We start from the raw sequence: 17,952 nt of genomic DNA, 5'->3' as shown, positions 1-17,952 counted from the left end.
TTCTTTACTGAAACTTGTTTTCCTTGAGACTATTTGAAACTCTTTCTGTTAGATAATTGGAAACACTGCTTCCAAAATCATCGTCCTCATCTTAAAAAAAAAAAAAATCGACAACCAAAGGGGGTGGAACAGGAATTTGATTAACGGACATCAAACAACTAAGAAACAATCCTACCAACCGTCCTTGAGAGATACTTGTCTCTTTTTCATTCTTTTTCCTGATTTTTTTTTTTTTTTTTTTTATTAAGAAACTCAGCTTGGCTGCTAAACAGAAGTTTTTTGGATCATCTTAATTTGCGAGATGACCTTGCCTTAAGGTGTCGCTGCTTTTGTCTTCGGACACTATAAAACAATCTTCAATTGCCCAAATCACGCGTGTAGGTACTCGGCAGTAGTGCGACATGGAAGCCAAGCGTTTTGTAAGTAGCTAATTATGAATAATATATCTTCGTAGATTCACTAGGCTTAGATACATTTCAATATTGATCTAGACCAAACGACAGCATCGCTTGTTATCTTTTTTCAACCCTATGTTCTCCAAACAGTAGAATCTTACAGTGAGAGATAAAATCATTATACTTGTATAGTAAATTTTCGTAAAATTACAGAGAAATATTCTCAAATATGTTGTCAGTTTGTCATTATTTAATTACAATTATAAAGTATGTAGGAACACCTCCATTACCGCAGTTGTTGGTTACTGTAAAATACAGCAATTAAATGTATAGAAATTGGGATAAACAATTAGTGTAAAATAGATTATCATTACTAAGGAATACCACAAATCTATTGATTACATTTTATAAAGTGTGTTTCAAAACAACACCGACAGCGTTTGGGAGAAAATTCCTCACACCAAGATAAGTCAAAAAGTATAGAGTAACTTGGTTGCACAAACGCTTCCTTTTGGAGTTGTAGGCTGCTGAAAACATAAAAAAAAGAACTTTAAAGGTCAATAGCTCCAAAACTATAGGACCTACCGTACTCAGATCAAGACTTCACTTAGGAACTATTATGTGTCCTATCCAAAAATCCATGTTTCAGAATCCTGAGGTACTCAGGCAACATTTTTTATACACGGAGTTTGTCTACGACATATAATTTGAAATACTCACCAACAACCTCTATAAAAATTCTTGCGTATATACTGCAGAATTCTGAAACTTGGATATTTGGATGGGATACATACTAGCTCCTAAATGAGGTTTTAACCCGACTACGGTATGTTCCATAGTATTGAAGCTATGGATCTTCAAAGTTTACTTTTCATGTTTTCGGCAGCCTATAACTCCGAAATGACGGATTTCTGCATTCAGATTGGTCTATACTTGTTGTCTTATCTTGGTGTCAGGAATCACATCTCAAGCGTTATTGGTGTTGTTTTGAAACACTCTGTATATATCAGGTAAAATATATATATATATACTTTTCCAAAGGCATTAAGTAGATAGAATCATTCAGTAAAGAATCACTTTACGTGGGAGCTTTATTTTCAGTTTTTCTATCAGTACACCAACACAAGAACCATTTTCTTCTTTCCTGTTGAGTGAATCAGCAATAATAATCCAGAAAATCATACAGATCCTAGTTCCAAAACATTTTATCCAGGTATATGAACAACAGGTCATGGCGTGTCAATAAATTAAGGTTAGATAAAAATAGAAATGTCCTCTTTCTTAAAGACTGTCGTATGCTAATCCTAAGTATTAGATTCCATTCACTAAGTGTACAGAAACCATGCACTGAGGACAAATATGTCTGAGAAATAATTCGTATCCTTCTTTTAAACAGTAAGTTTCGTCTTTCATAGCCACTGGGCTACATGGGACATTCCATTCTAATCAGTCTAGGTACCAACTAGGAGCCACCCAGAAATTTTTGTTGGCATTGGTGCAAGCTTTGGAGTGGGAGAGGTCCAATACAACAAGCCAATACGTCTATGTAGTATTGAACCGGTATTATTGTAAAATACTTCCAACTATATTTTCCGCAGGGGCGGATCCAGGGGGGGGGGGAGATCGCACGAAACTTTCTTATATTATATATATATAAATAAAACCCATCCCAAAGTTTGGAACCCTTAAAAGTAGCAGCATGACAACCGCCCCCCAGAATTCGGTCCTGGATCCGCCCCTGATTTTCCGATACAAAATATATGCAGAACTGGACTGTTTTTATAATAGAAAGAGTACAATGAAGTCTAAGATGGAATTTTGTTGTAAATACAATCATTCCCCTGTTAAACGAGTATAGTTTTATTGAAAATATCTACAAATGTATGTTGATGCGCCCCTGTACCAGCTCGACTCAAGTAATTTGGCATTTGTTTTTTTTTTTTCAATTAACTTTTTTGTCTAATTCAGTTGATGATAAAAAAAAACGTAGTCACTATAATTTGAATTTCTTATATGACATCTTTGGCGTCAAAGGGCATCCCTTACTTGTGGACAAATCCAATCAGAATACCTTCCCGCCTGAAAATATGATTTTTTCGTCTCTCAAAAATACTTTATAAATGGTAGAAAATAAATTGGACCCACACATATAGATGTAGAAAATTGAAATAGAACATACTTTACGTTACTGTGTCATATATATATCTATTTTAATAAAACACTCTTAACCTTGTTTTCGGTAGCTTATCTATCAATTTCAACAGAACTATATCTTAAATTAAACAATAACATATGAAATTTTGGTTGTATTTTCAATAATATCACACTGCTGTTATTATTTAATTGTGAAATTGTTTGATTCTAAAAGTAGAACACATTATAGGGTATAGGTAAATTCTTTCCACTTTTTTTCTGATATGTTAAAATGCGCACTTACGTATCACTTAAAAATAAATTTGGTTATCTTTATTTACCCTACGTGCTTTGCGGCATTTTTTCATCGTCTTGCCCAAGACTTTCTTACTTTGAATTGTCTTTGGATTGGCTTTGTCTCCACAAGGAAAAATATGTTTAAATGTTTTTTGCAGTACAAGATGTGGGAACTAGACTGTATAACAAAAATTTAATTTCTCAGTAGGAAACTGACTTTGGCCACTTTTAAAATTTAATGTGAAAATTTGTCTAAAATTTTCTGTTTAGGTACAGTCCGCAGCAAAAAACCTGCAACATGAGCATGTAAGTTTATTCTGAAACTACACCTAACAGTCCAGGGAATCAACATAACGTTTAAGTGGCACGAATCACGCCAGGGGAAACCTCGGCGTCCTCCCCTGCACACTTACTTTGGAGCAAAAGACTTCGTCGTTACACAATAAACTTACATGCTCATGCTGCACATTTTTTGTTGCACGTTTTTTTTTTTTTTTTTTGCTCATGTTTGCTGCGGACTGTACAAATACTTTTTTTTTATTTCTAATTAATTTTCGGGTGGTCTATGCCCCATAGCATAATCTCCTGGTAGAAACTCCCAAATAAAAATTAGAAAGCTATAGGAAACACCTACGGGTCTGATGTGGCAGAGAGGATAAAAATGGCAAGTCGCATGGTCATATCCCTGGCAATGTGTGATCGCATCATCCTTGTGCAAAAATGCCTAAAGTACCAAATGTTCTGAATGTTCCATTATGAAGTAAGAAAACTAGCGTTAGCTACTACTAATATTGCTAACAAGACGAGACGAAACGTGAAATAAGGTTTCTCGTCTGTTAAATTTGTAAGTCGCGTCTTGTCTCGATTATTAAGAATACGATTCTTTCTTACTTTGTTTCGATTCTCGGAGATCTTTACTTTTTTGTCTTTTGTCGAAACTTGTCTTGTCTTGTTTTCTGTTTCTTGGCCCTAAACCAAGGCCTAGAATGGCCTAATGGTAAATTTCTCCCCCCCCCCGTCCATTAATAACCTAGAAAGCAGCACTATCTGTGACAAAAATTAAATTCTTCTTTCCCTCTCCCTTTCCGAAGTATGATAACCTAAAACGTAGAGGTATGATTTAAAACTTAAAGAAATCTATCAAGAACTCCTATTTTGAGCAGAGAAAGAGATAACGATGTTTTAAATGTGTTAGAGCCGGAGTCAACTTTAAATTTCGTCAACTCTTTCCCTACCTGGAAAGGCATTCCCCCCCCCCCCCTTCCAAAGAGCTATTAGTTGCTCTTAACATGTGAAACCACAGTACATTCTTCTTAGTGGATGAGTGGCTGGGTGGAGGTGTGATTTCGTGTTCGATCGTAGTGGGAGCAGAAAACTTCGAATTCAAAGTCAAATATAGACACGTAAAGTTTGGGTTCTGCTATCAGTAAACTCCTTTCTCGACTAGTCTCGTTAGAGAAATGGGAAATTCTTTCCAACAAAGTCTAAATAATATTCCCATATAACACTGATTAATTCTGAAAAACTACAAGTACTACTTGTAAGCTCGTAACTGGTAGGAGTATGTGTATCACTCCTACGAGTGTGTGTGTCCAGTAGAATAACTAAGGGCGCATGGGCTTCCCTACAAAAATGTCGAAAGGCCCCCCTCCCCTCTTCCACTTTCATAAAGGAATGTACATTTATAGAGAACGTATTTTTGACTGGATGCTTCGTCTAGTCAGTCACTACTTCCTGATATCATGCAAAAAAATCACATAATAATAATAATAATAATAATAATAATAATAATAATAATAATAATAATAATAATAATAATAATAATAATAATAATAATCAATTGCGTGTGACTAAAAGAGAATTTACCTAAAACAGCTTCTTCCTAAATAATTTAACACATAAAATGTTCAGAATAAATATATCGAAACTCAACAAAAGTTGTGGATTCTGCTTATACCTACAACTTTCCAAACCGGTGAACCCTTTGAAAGAGGAATTCGTTGATACTTTGTGAATATCAATATGGTAACTTTCTAAGCTTTCAGTACTCAGTGTTGATAATAAATTGTCATAATGTTTTACTGGTCAGTGTGTTTTGTTCACTTTTAGTTTAGTGAATAATCAGGCCCGTATTCACGGGGAGCGACCCCCTAAATTTTTACTGGCCTCCCTAAACTTTTTACGGTAGGCTTGGAAATAAACTATGATATGAGTTGGGTCGCCCCCTAACTTCTGCCGCCCCCCTACATTTCTGGGCTGGCTACCGGCCTGTGAATAATTACTGAGGTGTTGCCATCTTCACAGGCGAAAGATGAGATATAGTTGCATCACAAAATTTTATCATTCTGCATATTGAAGTTAATCTTCGAAACTTAAATGGACCCTCTTTTCCTCTGGGTCACCTCGCATTGCTGTCCCTGGGGCCCTTTAGTTACGCCATTGTGTGTGTCACTGTTAGCAGAAGATGCATTTTGATAGTTAATTGTTTTTCTTATATATAAGCTACAGTATAAAAATATACAAATATAAACGTACTTCCAGAAGAATTATGTGTTATTATCGGCAACAAACAGCATACATTTTTTTTAAGATACACTAAATTAGTTTTTGTCGATTTTCTCGGAAACTACGCACAAACATTTGTTCTTAAGAACGTCATTTTGATGAGCTTATAACCTCTGAAAGCAGTGCCGGATTTACGTATAAGCTAAACAAGCTATTATATCTTAGAGCCCCACTAGCTTGGAGGCCCAAAAAATTTTAATGAAAAACTGATTGTAATGTAATTCCCAAATAACAAGAAAATGCAAATAAGATAAAGCTCACATACAACAATGGTGTTTTCTATTGTTATGTACTAGGCTCTTTTGAAGCAAGTAATAAGGCTCTATTTCTTAACCTCACTTGTAATGAGGCCCCTGTTATCCAACCTCACTTTTAATGAAGCCCCCGTTTCCCAGCCGTGCTTGTAATGGGACCTTGTTTCCATTTAGACATCCATTAGTCCATAAATCAACATATAGCATATATTAAAACTTAAAAAACGGTGACATTTTGTCGCTGACAAAGAAAGCTTGACATATGGCCTAAAGGGCTCCTAAAGTGTGACGTATAGAGGGCCCTTTCAATTAAATAAGGTCCCATCAAACCTAAATCCGGCACTGGTTGTAAGCATATCTCAAAAATTTGCGTTGTGACATTAATAGCCATAATTTAAGTAATCTTTGAACGCTGTAAGAATCTGCGGGTTACACACTCGGTCGAAAAAGTGTAAAAGCCTTTGCAGGCCAACCATCGTGAGCGAGTTTTTCCAGGATTTCGTCATTTATACCAGCCAAATGCTGGGATGTTACCTAACATACACGTTCCAGGTCACTTCCTTCCTTCCCCAATCCTTTGTTCATTCAATTTCCTCGGGTAGTATGATCTCCATGGAATGTCATGCCCCATACGTGAAGGGCTAACATTTCCTTAGATGCTGAAAGCCCAGAAACCTAATTCTGTAAGAATCTGTATCATAAGCTTCATTCCTGAGATACCGAGTATATGAGAAGGCGGAGCGATTGGTAGATCTCGTAAAATCATTAAGTATCGGTGTTAACTCAAAATCGAAGGCTTTGAGAAAAGCGTATTGGTTATTTCCTTTGACGATAAGCCTTATCTATGGATATGATTTTAGTTAAATAGAAATTGAAGTTAAATTATTAATCAAAATATTGGACTATGTTCCATTGACATATTCTGTTTTGTTGTCTTACTACTAGTGTCAAATCAAGCACTTCATAAGTGTAAACTCTCCAGTATCTGTTTCACTCTAATAGGTGGCCTTCGTTTTCATTTAGCATTCATTCTTAAGTTTACAAAATAATTCGGTTGCGCTCAATTTTCTCCAAAACGACACATCATGAACTTTTTTTACACTGACGCAAACCATTTTCTTGCACTCAGTGAGACCTATTAAAGATTAGTAGTGTTGCTCACGACACAAGAAATAAGCAATTTCGTCTTGTCTCGATTTTCGGCAAGCTTCTTGTCTCGTTTCGAAAATTTCTCGTCTCGTGTTGTCCCGTAAATGCTTGTGTATAGCACTCCTCCGACTATCCGCCCCAATATGGCAGATCAGCCAGGATAACACACACAGGGGGGAGCGGTGGCTCAGTGGTAGAGCGTTCACCTCCGTGCTTGGGGTCCCTGTTTCGATCCCAGCTCGCGCCGTGTGGACTTTGTGGTGGACAAACACCGTGCTCGTGGGTTTTCTCGGGGTTCTCCCGTTTCCTCCTACTTTCTTCATTCCACCATTTCACTCATCTCTCATCATCACTGTCTCCTTCAGCCTAACCGGCATAACTGTGGGACGTAAAACTTAAAGATTTCATTTCATTTTTCATTTTTTTCATAACACACACACACACAAAGAAGAAGAAGAAGTTCTATAATTACTCACTTCTTGTCCCACCCATACCATTAAAAACACATTGTTTGTTTAATTCTCTTATTAATATTTTCTGACTTCTAAGTACAGATCACTACTTTATAAATATTTGTTATATATTGTGCTGTATGTGTAAAAAGTAGAAAAAGGAAATCAAATAACAAAAATATTGTACACATTTTATAATATAAATTTTTCAGAAAATAAATTTTTAATTTAAAAGAAATTGCAGGAAGCATGAAATAATGTAATCCAGGGATTCTAAACTTTTACACTTACGTACTTACATAAGTCGTACAGAATACCACCTGGCAGCGGGTCGCGTACCGCAGTTGAGAAATTATTATGTTACGCTCTACATAGTAGCTACTTATAATTTTAAAATAACAAAACATTAACTTTGATAAATTGCTACACAAATGTAAAAAAGCAGTCCAGAAAGAGTCAAAACTTCAGGTTTTTAATTTTTGAAACTGTCGTTTATGGATGACTGTCTCTCCTCAGCGCAGTTGCATATTTATGAATATGAGTAGTTTCATATTGAGTAAAGCATTAAGAAATTCGTCATTTTATTACTGAGTTTCTCTTTCTTTTTTGAAAGAGCGCATAGTGTCTACTCGGATAGCCGAGAGCCTACTGATTTTTGGAAATAGTGCAAACAGTAGTCTTGGTATACTAAGATTAGAATTAGGATTTTAGATTTCTGGGATTTCGGGATCTAGGGCCATTTACCCCGTCACGTTTGAGGGATGACGTCAGTCGGCGACCATACAATCCGGTGAAAGGGAAGGAAGGAAGCGGACTGGGACCTATTAGTTAGGTACCACCCCAGCATTTGCCTAGTGTGAATGAAGAAAACTCCGGAAAACCAGATTCAGGGTGGCTAGCCTGGAAAAGCGCTTACACTTTTTCGACGGAGTGCCCCCAACGGGAATCGAACCCGGGATCGCTCGCACCGAAGGCTCTTGTTATATTAATTTAGTAATATGACAATATAAACAGTAAGATCCGTGTTTAAGTCCAGTATGTATCACGCGGTGCAAAATGAAGGGACATTTTTTCTGGAGGCTTCCAAGCATATAATATTCTGATAGACTAGAGAATATTCTCGTGTTCTATTTGGTTGGGTTCCGCAAAATTAATGTACGAATTCGGATAGATTTGACACCTTGACACATACCAATAGTCTTATATAACATGCTGGCTATATGCCTTCTTAATATCATTCGAAAACTCATATTTAGTACTTTATAGGTACGGTAGACCCTATATACATAATAGGAAATATGTCTATGATTCATTTTTTTTTTTTTTTTTTTTTTTTGATGCCTGAGAGGATAGGAAGCCAAACTACAAAATCTACCTCGGTGTTACTATTTAAATTCAGCCTCAGAGGAGTGCAAATAATTTGACACAGTAGTAAAAGTGAGGGTTAAATTAAGATGATATGAGCAAACATACAATGGAAAGTTGGTTCCGAAAAATTCTGCCGTGGTAAATTAAGCTTAGAAGATAAGAAGGATCACTAACTTCATTCGGATTTTGGAGATAACGAATTGAACGTGATTCCCGAGGAAGATCTCCAGCACACGAGACGAGAGGTTGCAGATAAATTAAGCTTTAAATATTCGACAATACAGTAGTATGGCATGTGGAGAAACTAGAAAAGGTGAAAAGACGAACAAATTGATCGAGAACCAAAGAAATCCACGCTTTGAATGCGCCCTACACTGCTGCTACTTGTGAGCTATAAACATATTCACACAGGCAAGAAAAACTAAATGTTGCGCGGCAACCCACATATTCTATCAATGTTTGGATAGTCAAACGTGACCAGTCGATCTTCATGTCGGGTTACCATCTTTTCAAATATGGAAAACAGAAGAATTTTGAAGATATAATTTTTTAAATATGTTTTCCACAGTCTTCAACAACTTTCTTTTCTGTCTTACAACTTTGTTAGATACGATACTACTATAGTAATTAGTAGGCCTATATTTTATTCGTTTCAGGTTACACAAACATATTTATTTCTATATCAATTTTATAATGCTCTTATTCAAGTTACTTCGCTCGTCTGCAAACTGAATCTTTAACCTAATTTTATAAGTATTTTTGAAAATATTTCAGTTTAACGTTCCACGATTTTGCCCTTCAGGCTAAGGGAGAGGGATTATTGAAGAAAGTGAATGATGGAAAAATTGGTGGAATGAGAATACGGGAGTACCTCTAGAAGAGCCACGGACACGATGTTATTCATCACAAATGTACTTGTCCGGGAATCGAACGAGGGACCCCACACCAGAGGTATTATGAAATCACATAAAACAATTCTGTTCATTTGCTTTTGAACATTACCTTAATTTTATGGCACATAATCACTAAAATAAATACACTATAAAAGATTGTGTGCATATCTCTTCCTTAAGATGGTTCTGGAATAATAATTTATTGATTATTCGTCGTCATGACAACCTAACAACAAAACCTCATCAAATTAACACACTAAAATCAATTTTGATTCTATTTCCTTTTTTTTTAGTATCTTCTTCTTCTTCAAACTATTTAGTGCATATTTAAAAATTACACATTGCCCAGAAGTATAATAAAAGATATTTAGAATTATGCTGAAAATACAAAGATATCGTTACAACCATTGAGGCACCGTGCTACCCAATAAGTATTTTTGAACCTGCATTTACAGTTCTGGTATGGATATGTTCTGAAAACCAACAGCCGTAATGATACAAAGCTAACATTGGTCTACATAGTTTGGCCGTAAATTAGCAAGGTTCCAGAGTCGTCGTATCTCCGATCGCCGTGGCGTCCAGTTTTCGAACTCTAGTCATAACAATACTAACGCTAAGTATATTTCATTAATACAGAAGCAACGAAATGTTGTTCTACTTTTACTAAACATTCATATATACTTGTGGTACAGATGTAATGTAGCACACGTAATGATTACAGTCGTACTGCAGAACTGAAGAGACGACTATTTATATGAATCAGTAAATTGAAGATTAAGTAGTGTATTCAACCGTACTAGGGAAGAGAAAGAAACTCAGTGTTCATACCCTATTTTCCTTCTGTTCCTTGGACGTTCATTTTGCTTCGAAATATAAATTTCGTGTTATATCTAGTCTGGAAAGCAATTTTTGATTTTAAAAAAATGAATATAAAATTTTTCTAGAATAGAGGCGAAACGATATTTTTTATACTTCTCGTCTCGTCTCGGAAACAAGACGAATATAGTCACCTTTCTCGTCTCGTCTCGTAAGCAACTATATGGATTATTGTGTCCCTTATCTCTGCACTTGTTTTTTGGTTAAACTCTAATAATAGTGTTACTGTCAGTATTTGTCAAATTTAACATTATGTTTAATGTTATTTGCAGCTTTTCTTCCTGGTCCTCGTGGCCTGCTTGATGCTCACCTGGGCAGCTGAAGAACCAGCAGCAGCAGAGGAACAAAAGGATCTTAAGAAATCGGAAACTGCTCTGGGATTGGTCTACCCTTACGCTTACAGTTATGCTCCTGTCTCCTATGCTGCTTACTGTAAGTACATAACGCCAAACAAATATTTAGCTAAAATTGTGAGACAATGTAACTAACTGTGGTTAAGATGGTTTCTTACATCATACGAGATCTCTGCAGTAGTCTTATCCATTTGCGGTCATACCTGTGCCCAATCCTTCAACCACACCTTTAGATTTTTTTTCTGCAAATGAACTCAGCAAATGAATGCTGACCTCTTCTTGGACTTATTCTTTAACATCATACTGGAAATTGTAAATGTTATACCCAAGTTTCTAATTTCAAACATATTGACACGATACGAAGAAAGAAAGAATAAATTGTGCAAATATTGACCGTTAAACTCATATCATGCCCAAAATGTCCACTTATGGCTTAAAATTTGTAAATTGAACTTATATTAGGTTCTAATATAGGATGTTCCAAAACAACACTAACAACGTTTGCAAGGTGGTTCTTGACACTAAGGTAAGACGAAAAGTATAGACCAACCTGGGTGCACAAATGCTTCCTTTCAGATTTACAGGCAGCTGAAAACATAAAAAATGAACTTTAAAGGTCCATAGTTCCAATACTATGGGATCTACCGTAATTGAGTAAAGATTTCATTTAGGAACTAATACGTACGATATCCAAAAATACAAGTTTCAGAACCCTAAGGTACTCACCCAACAAATTTTATAGAGGTAATTTGGATACGAGCATATAATTTGTAGTCCTCACCAACTACCTGTATAAACATTGTTGCGAAAGTACCAAATAATTCTGAAACATGGAATTTGGATAGAGCACATACCAGTCCCTAAGTGAAATTTTGATCCGCCTATGGTAAGTTCTATATCCTATGGTAAGTAGTATTGGAGCTATGGATCTTTAAAGTTCATTTTGTCATGCTTTCGGCAGCCTATAACTCCGAAAGGAAGCATTTGTGCACCCAGGTTGGTCTACACTTTTCGTCTTATTTTGGTGTCAGGGAACCTTCCAAACGTTGTCAGTGCTATTTTGAAACACCCTGTATAATATTTGGAGCTCACAACAAAGTGTTTTCTTAACGAAGATCTAAGAGTAAGAGAAATTACCAAGACAAATATGAGATTATAGCTCATTCTTAATTTATGATACAATTTTCTTGTGTCAGTTTGAATTTAGGCAACCTATACAACGCACATGACAAGACATACAATTTACAGGAACTCAATAGCATTCTTAGACAACCAACATGACCTTCGGAATGTGTTGGGTTGCATAACTTAACAACCTGCTGGCCACGAATGAAAGGTCTGTTTCAGCCAATAAAAATAACAAGTCTGAGACTGAATATCGAACTTTCACAGGAAAATAAAGGAGGCGATACTTGAATAAGAAAATCACACAAAGTCAAAAAATTTAAATTTACCGTTTCATCATATATATATATATATATATATATATATATATATATATATATATATATATATATATATATATATATATATATATATATATATATATATATATATATATATAATGAAATAAACCCCCGTTGCAAAAAATAGCTTTTTCTTCATCTTTGAGCTGTGCTATATTCAAGAGGTCTGTACATTCTTACTTTACTTTTAACTACTATATGCTAAAATGTTATTTGGTCCTTTGAAAACGTATAAATAGTTGTCTCCCGTGTGTTTTGTTGCCGGCAGTGGCAAGAAATAATATCCAGTAGCGTGAGGCAAATACAAACTAATCAAACAGAAGATAGTGACACTAGTATACGTAGGAATAAGAACTAATAGTGCACTGACTATGTTAAACCCGGATGAACTATCAGTAATTGGTTCACCAGAGACTTTCAGAAGCTGTAACCCAACAGACATTTTAGAACCATGGTGGCTTAGTGGTAAAGTGCTTCCCTTTGGTGCGTGAGATCCCCGGTTCGATGCCTGCCCAAGTAAATGTATGGTGAACAACATCGTGTCTATGGGTTTTATCGCGGGTTCTCCTGTTTCCTTCCACATTTCATTTCACCAATTTTTCATCATCATTCCTTGCCTTAAGAATCGGTTTCCCTTAGCCTAACGGACATAACCATGAGACGTTAAACTGAAATAAAATATAATATTAATCTGCTGATTTTGTGCACGTAGTTTTTAGTTCTATTTTCTGTGATGGTAGAAAACTTTTTGTTGAAAGGCAGACATTAAATGCTGACAAACCCTCCGATCTAGAAAGTCAGAAATAAGGCAAGAAATGAATATGTGCAAACTACACATCACTTGCCTAAAGCAGTCTGACCAATTGTTGTTCTCTCTGTATTGCCACGGAAACAATAACTTAATTTATCTTTAATGAAGCGAACAAGGAAAAAAATGTTCGAAACCTTGTCCTGTACCTTTGATCCTCAACTGTGGTAGATGACTCAAGGCAGCCCATCATTTTGCCTACAATGCAGTAGTCCAAAAAGCATTTTTGTCTGAGGGTAATTGCAATTGTGGAAAATAAATATGAATCGCCATTAGATGGATGTTAACACTAACTTCTTACCGCCAAATCGTCTTACCACGTAAGCAGCACACTCTAAAACGTGTAACAATGAAGGCAAGTTATTCACAAACACGAATATGAGGCACTTCCTTATCCTCTTAAGGAGGGAGGAAGATATTTAGATGGTTAACAAAAAATTCAGGTAAGAATTATCAAAGTTTCTTTCTTTATTTGTAAGTGTATGGAGCCATTTTTCTTTCTGATAGTCGGGTTATTTGCGTTTTGTCGAATGAATTAACTTATATTAACATTCTGCCAGGTAATGCTGGTATGGTCTATGTAAATGTCCTAAGTCAACTTCCATCCAAAATTTTCTTCGAATTGTTTGAATTTAGGATTGGAATGTTTATTGTAGTGTCAAATAATCATTTAGCTGTAATTTACAAATTATTTAAGTAAATTGAAGTAATTAGTACCAAAGTTGAGTCTTGCACAGTCAGTAGCAAAAAGGCATACCTATTTTTATTCCCTGCTATATTTTTAATTGCTTTCCAAATTATGAACAAGTTGGATATTTTTTTTTTTAATTTTCCAAGAGTTTCACTGAAATTGGCCACTTTCTTCAATGTTATATACCAAGTTTATTTTTAAAAAGTAATAACATGGGTATTAGAAAAATTTATTGGCTGTTCATAATCGGAAGGTCTCAGGTTTTAAACGTGAGACTGCCATCATAACTCAGGTCCCACTAAGTGGATCGATATCCTTCGAAATTTTTCTTTCCCTAATACTGACAGTGTCATAGTCTGTTTAAAGCAGTAATTTTTAAAGTTAAGCGATACCAGAGGTAGTCATATGTTCCTGATAAATCAATTAGCACCAATGAATACTACAAACCGAGCCAATGAATAATACTAAACTGAAAGACATACCTATCATTATTAATGCTTTCGTAGTAGTGGAGCCAGAGATTAGTCTAATAACACAGACTGAAAGACATCTGCGCAAATCAGTTTTCAACATTAGGGGGAGGGGGGGGTTGGAGCAGGAAAGACCGTTCCCATAATCATTTTTTAAGCGAGGTTCAAAATATTTATGAAGTTGAAAAACAATGTTGTGGAGGATCAGGGGAGCAGAGTTGTCTTCAACATTGGGAGACGGGCAGATTTGAGGCTTATTCTGGGGAACAACAATTTCATCTCACTTTCCTTTGTGGCAGTCGGACACAAATCATGGCATTGCTCCCCAAAAAACACATTTCAAATCGGATTATAGGGGGGACAGTATCCCCAGTTTCAAGATTGGGGGACATGTCCCCATCATCCTCCCGAGATTTGCGCCAGTGCTGAAAATCTTAGGCTGGTGATTACCATAACTTGAAATATTCGGGCAGTGGCGGATCTAGACGGTTAAAATTAGGGTGGGGGCAGTCAGTACACAGACTATGATAGGTATATCATGAGTTTACTATAAACTTTCAAAAATATATAAATAACAGCTTAAATTATTTTTGTCACTCAAAAACTAGGGGTCAAGGCTAGGGAAGTATCCAGAGGGGTCTAGGGGGACCACCCCCCGTAAAATTTTTACTGCCCTCCTAAAATTTTCACGGTAGGCTTGCAAATGAACTATAACATGGCGATGAAATATAATATGGTTGGATCTGGCTCCCCTAACTTCTACCGGGCCCCCTACATTTGTGGGCTGGCTACCAGCCTATCTAGGCTTCCTCGGCCCCAAGTTAGATCCACCACTGGATTCAGGCCGGTGTTGAATGCCATAAACTGAAAGATTGTAGGCAGTGATTAGTAATATATAACTAAGAAACTTATCTATTAGCTATATATTAAGAGGAAAGAGCTTACACAGCTAACAATGAATTATCATAGTTCGCATTATCAACGTAGCTGATGGAATTATATCAGAAGCTGCGAAGTGTGGCAGATCAATATAAACGAAAAATAGTACATTTTCTTGTGCAGAGATGTCTGTGGAACCCATTTTGTTTAATAGAGGAAAAGTAGTGATTCCTCAGATAATGATAAATTTTACTGTTACACATGTTCATAACAGCGAGATTTAGTTAGTGGACAGATTAGTAAAAGAAGTGATGTAAATGCTGATGACACACTGATTTAGTCAAAACTTGAGGTTCTCGCGACAAAATGTAGCCAGAGAGACTAGAAATGGAAAAAAAATGAGTACAAACCCGTAATATATCTTCATAGTTTTTATAAGAAATCCATTCTTTAATTGATTATTATTTAGTTAATTTCTATTATGGATATTTGAGAATGTAATGAAGACCCCTAGGGCATTTAAACCCCTTTTCTATGCTTAGAGTCTGTCATAAGCTCCCAATAGATTTATGCTATAACTTGAAAGATTTGACCGGCTAAAGCTCATGTGGTTCGGAGTCCACGTTAATCAGTAGGTCCCGTCTCATAAAGCATCGCTGCTGAAAGGGATGTTAAACTCAAAATCAACTCAATTGAAAGATTTGAGCTAGTGATTAATGTTTCTAAAAGAGCGAAGCCGGTAATAAATGCTATAAACTGAAAGACTCGAGTCGGTGATTAAAACTTGAAACTTAAAGACTATTGTGCTGCCAAAATGTCGATCCGTGGCAAAAATGCGAACTAAAGCTCACACCCTCACACACCCACGTGCTGAGCCAATAAGGGTTCAGCTGTTGCCAAGCGAGAGAAAGGGAATTGATTTCTTTCAGCCGATAGCAGCGCTTGGAACGTAAGACTAGGTGTCAAGTGAATGTGGTATGTCTATAGTCTACTTCATATAGGAGACAATAGCTTCATTAAAACTCGATACTCGTGAAACTTACTTGTTAAACTAACTGACAGGCAGATAACTGATCATAAAGTTTATATTATTCGCTATCCTGATAATTGAGACAATTCTCATTAGTGTTAGTTTCAGATGAATCAAATCTTGTAATCTCTCCAACAAAATAGGTATTGAATGGATGATTCTGTTACCTTTCTACTGTCTTGACTGTAGTTGTGCCAGTTTTTTTGCTATGGTTACGGCATCAAGGACTCAGACGAAAACTTGAGTAGTAACGCCACAATTTAACACATTCCCTAAGCGTGCTATAACAACATAAGCGAAAATTATAAATGATCTTAAAATAAACTCTAAACATGCAATTTTGTTCGTGACTGTGCTTTAAGCCTCAATTTCCTTGTGTTAAAAAATGAAACCAAATTACTGCAGTTCGTGAAACCTATGAATTGGCTGCGAAGGTCATATTCTTTGCCGCCATGAAAAATTAACAAAATATTTTACTGTGGGAACTTAATGTGGAATAGTATTCCTTTTTCAGCTATATAAGTGTCTTCTTGACAAAATTCGTATATGTGATGGATTAATATATGAGCAAAAATCACTATCTAAATACATAGTCAAAGTAATATTTTGCAATCTATTTATGTTATAAGTAATAGCTAGTGATAAACATTAATTTGGGTTTTAAATGTTTGTTTTTCTTTTCTGTTTCAGCCGTTCCTGCAGTTTCATACTACTCCTATGGATTACCTTACGCTTATGCCTACCCATACTACTACATTTAAACGCTGTTGGGATAATGCTTAAAATATGCTGTAATGCTGATTTACAATAAAATATGCATTTCTAATAATTTTAGTATTGTTTTCTTTCCAAAAATACATAATCGTTCTTTCAGTCAGTGCTACTCAAACAACGAACTAAAATACGAAACATTTAAGACCTCTCTATTTCTCAATGTAGTTGATCTCAAAAGACATATATAAAATAAAAGATATTGTTTGATGCCCATAATTTTACATTTTTCCTATGTTGAGAGTTAAATCTATCGTGGAGTGTGGGAAATAGATAACAATATTTCGTTAATTAGACTTTCACTATTTTACGATCAATGCTGCTATGTAAAAGAAAAACAGTGTTCAGTAACTTTTGGAATAATATCAGGATTAGGATTAGGAATTAGATTTCTGGGCTTTCGGCATCTATGGCCATGTTAGCTCTTCACACATATGAGGGACGATGCTTTTAGGGGAACAGAGAGCCCGGGAAATTGGAGGGGTAGAAAGGAATGGGGAAGGAAGGAAGTGACATGCTACTATTATGTTAGGTGCCATCCCAGCATTCGTCTTGTGCAAATGAGGAAAACCCAGGAAAAACCTTATTCAAGATGACTCAGTCTAAATTACTAGACGCCGAGCTTTAAGACGCCATACCTTATAATTGAATGCAATTTTAGGACTCAGTGCTTCCAGCGAAGCAATTTTGCTGTGTTCAATATTCTGAATATTTGCATTGTCTTTAAGTGTGTCTATTTGGGGTTCACAGTCGGCTTAGTGAAAGAGATACCATCTCTGGTATGACGTGTCCCTAATTCCATCACAGTTTATCTGATTTTGTTGTGGATAACCGTTTCCTTGGTTTTCACGAGTTTTACGCATCTCCTCCCCATTCTCATCCCACAAATTCAGTCACTTTTACCTTGGAGTACCAAGATGGGGTCAATTTGACACCAGCGAAACATCTTCTATTTTTTATTACATTAAAAAAATATATGCTGAAATGGTCTTCTAGGAATGCTTCTGTAAGAGTCTCTTGAATAATTTTGTACACTTAACAAGTATCGTAGAGTCTAATTTGTCTTTTTATTTACAGAAATGGAAAATGGGGTCAAAATGAC

General features: G+C 35.9%; 1 long non-coding RNA gene across 1 annotated transcript; it reads left to right on the top strand.

Annotated features, from left to right (window-relative positions):
- The first annotated feature begins 288 nt into the window (after window positions 1-288).
- LOC145662141 (uncharacterized) lies at window positions 289-16,909 on the top strand. Its single transcript, XR_014126998.1, has 3 exons — window positions 289-419; window positions 10,655-10,814; window positions 16,770-16,909. It is a non-coding gene; the product is annotated as an uncharacterized LOC145662141 (long non-coding RNA).
- Window positions 16,910-17,952: the final 1,043 nt, after the last annotated feature.

Source organism: Thermobia domestica, chromosome 10, assembly GCF_964235325.1.
Source record: "Thermobia domestica chromosome 10, izTheDome1.hap1.1, whole genome shotgun sequence".
Lineage (NCBI taxonomy): Eukaryota > Metazoa > Arthropoda > Insecta > Zygentoma > Lepismatidae > Thermobia > Thermobia domestica.
This window is presented reverse-complemented; position numbering and strand designations above follow the sequence as displayed.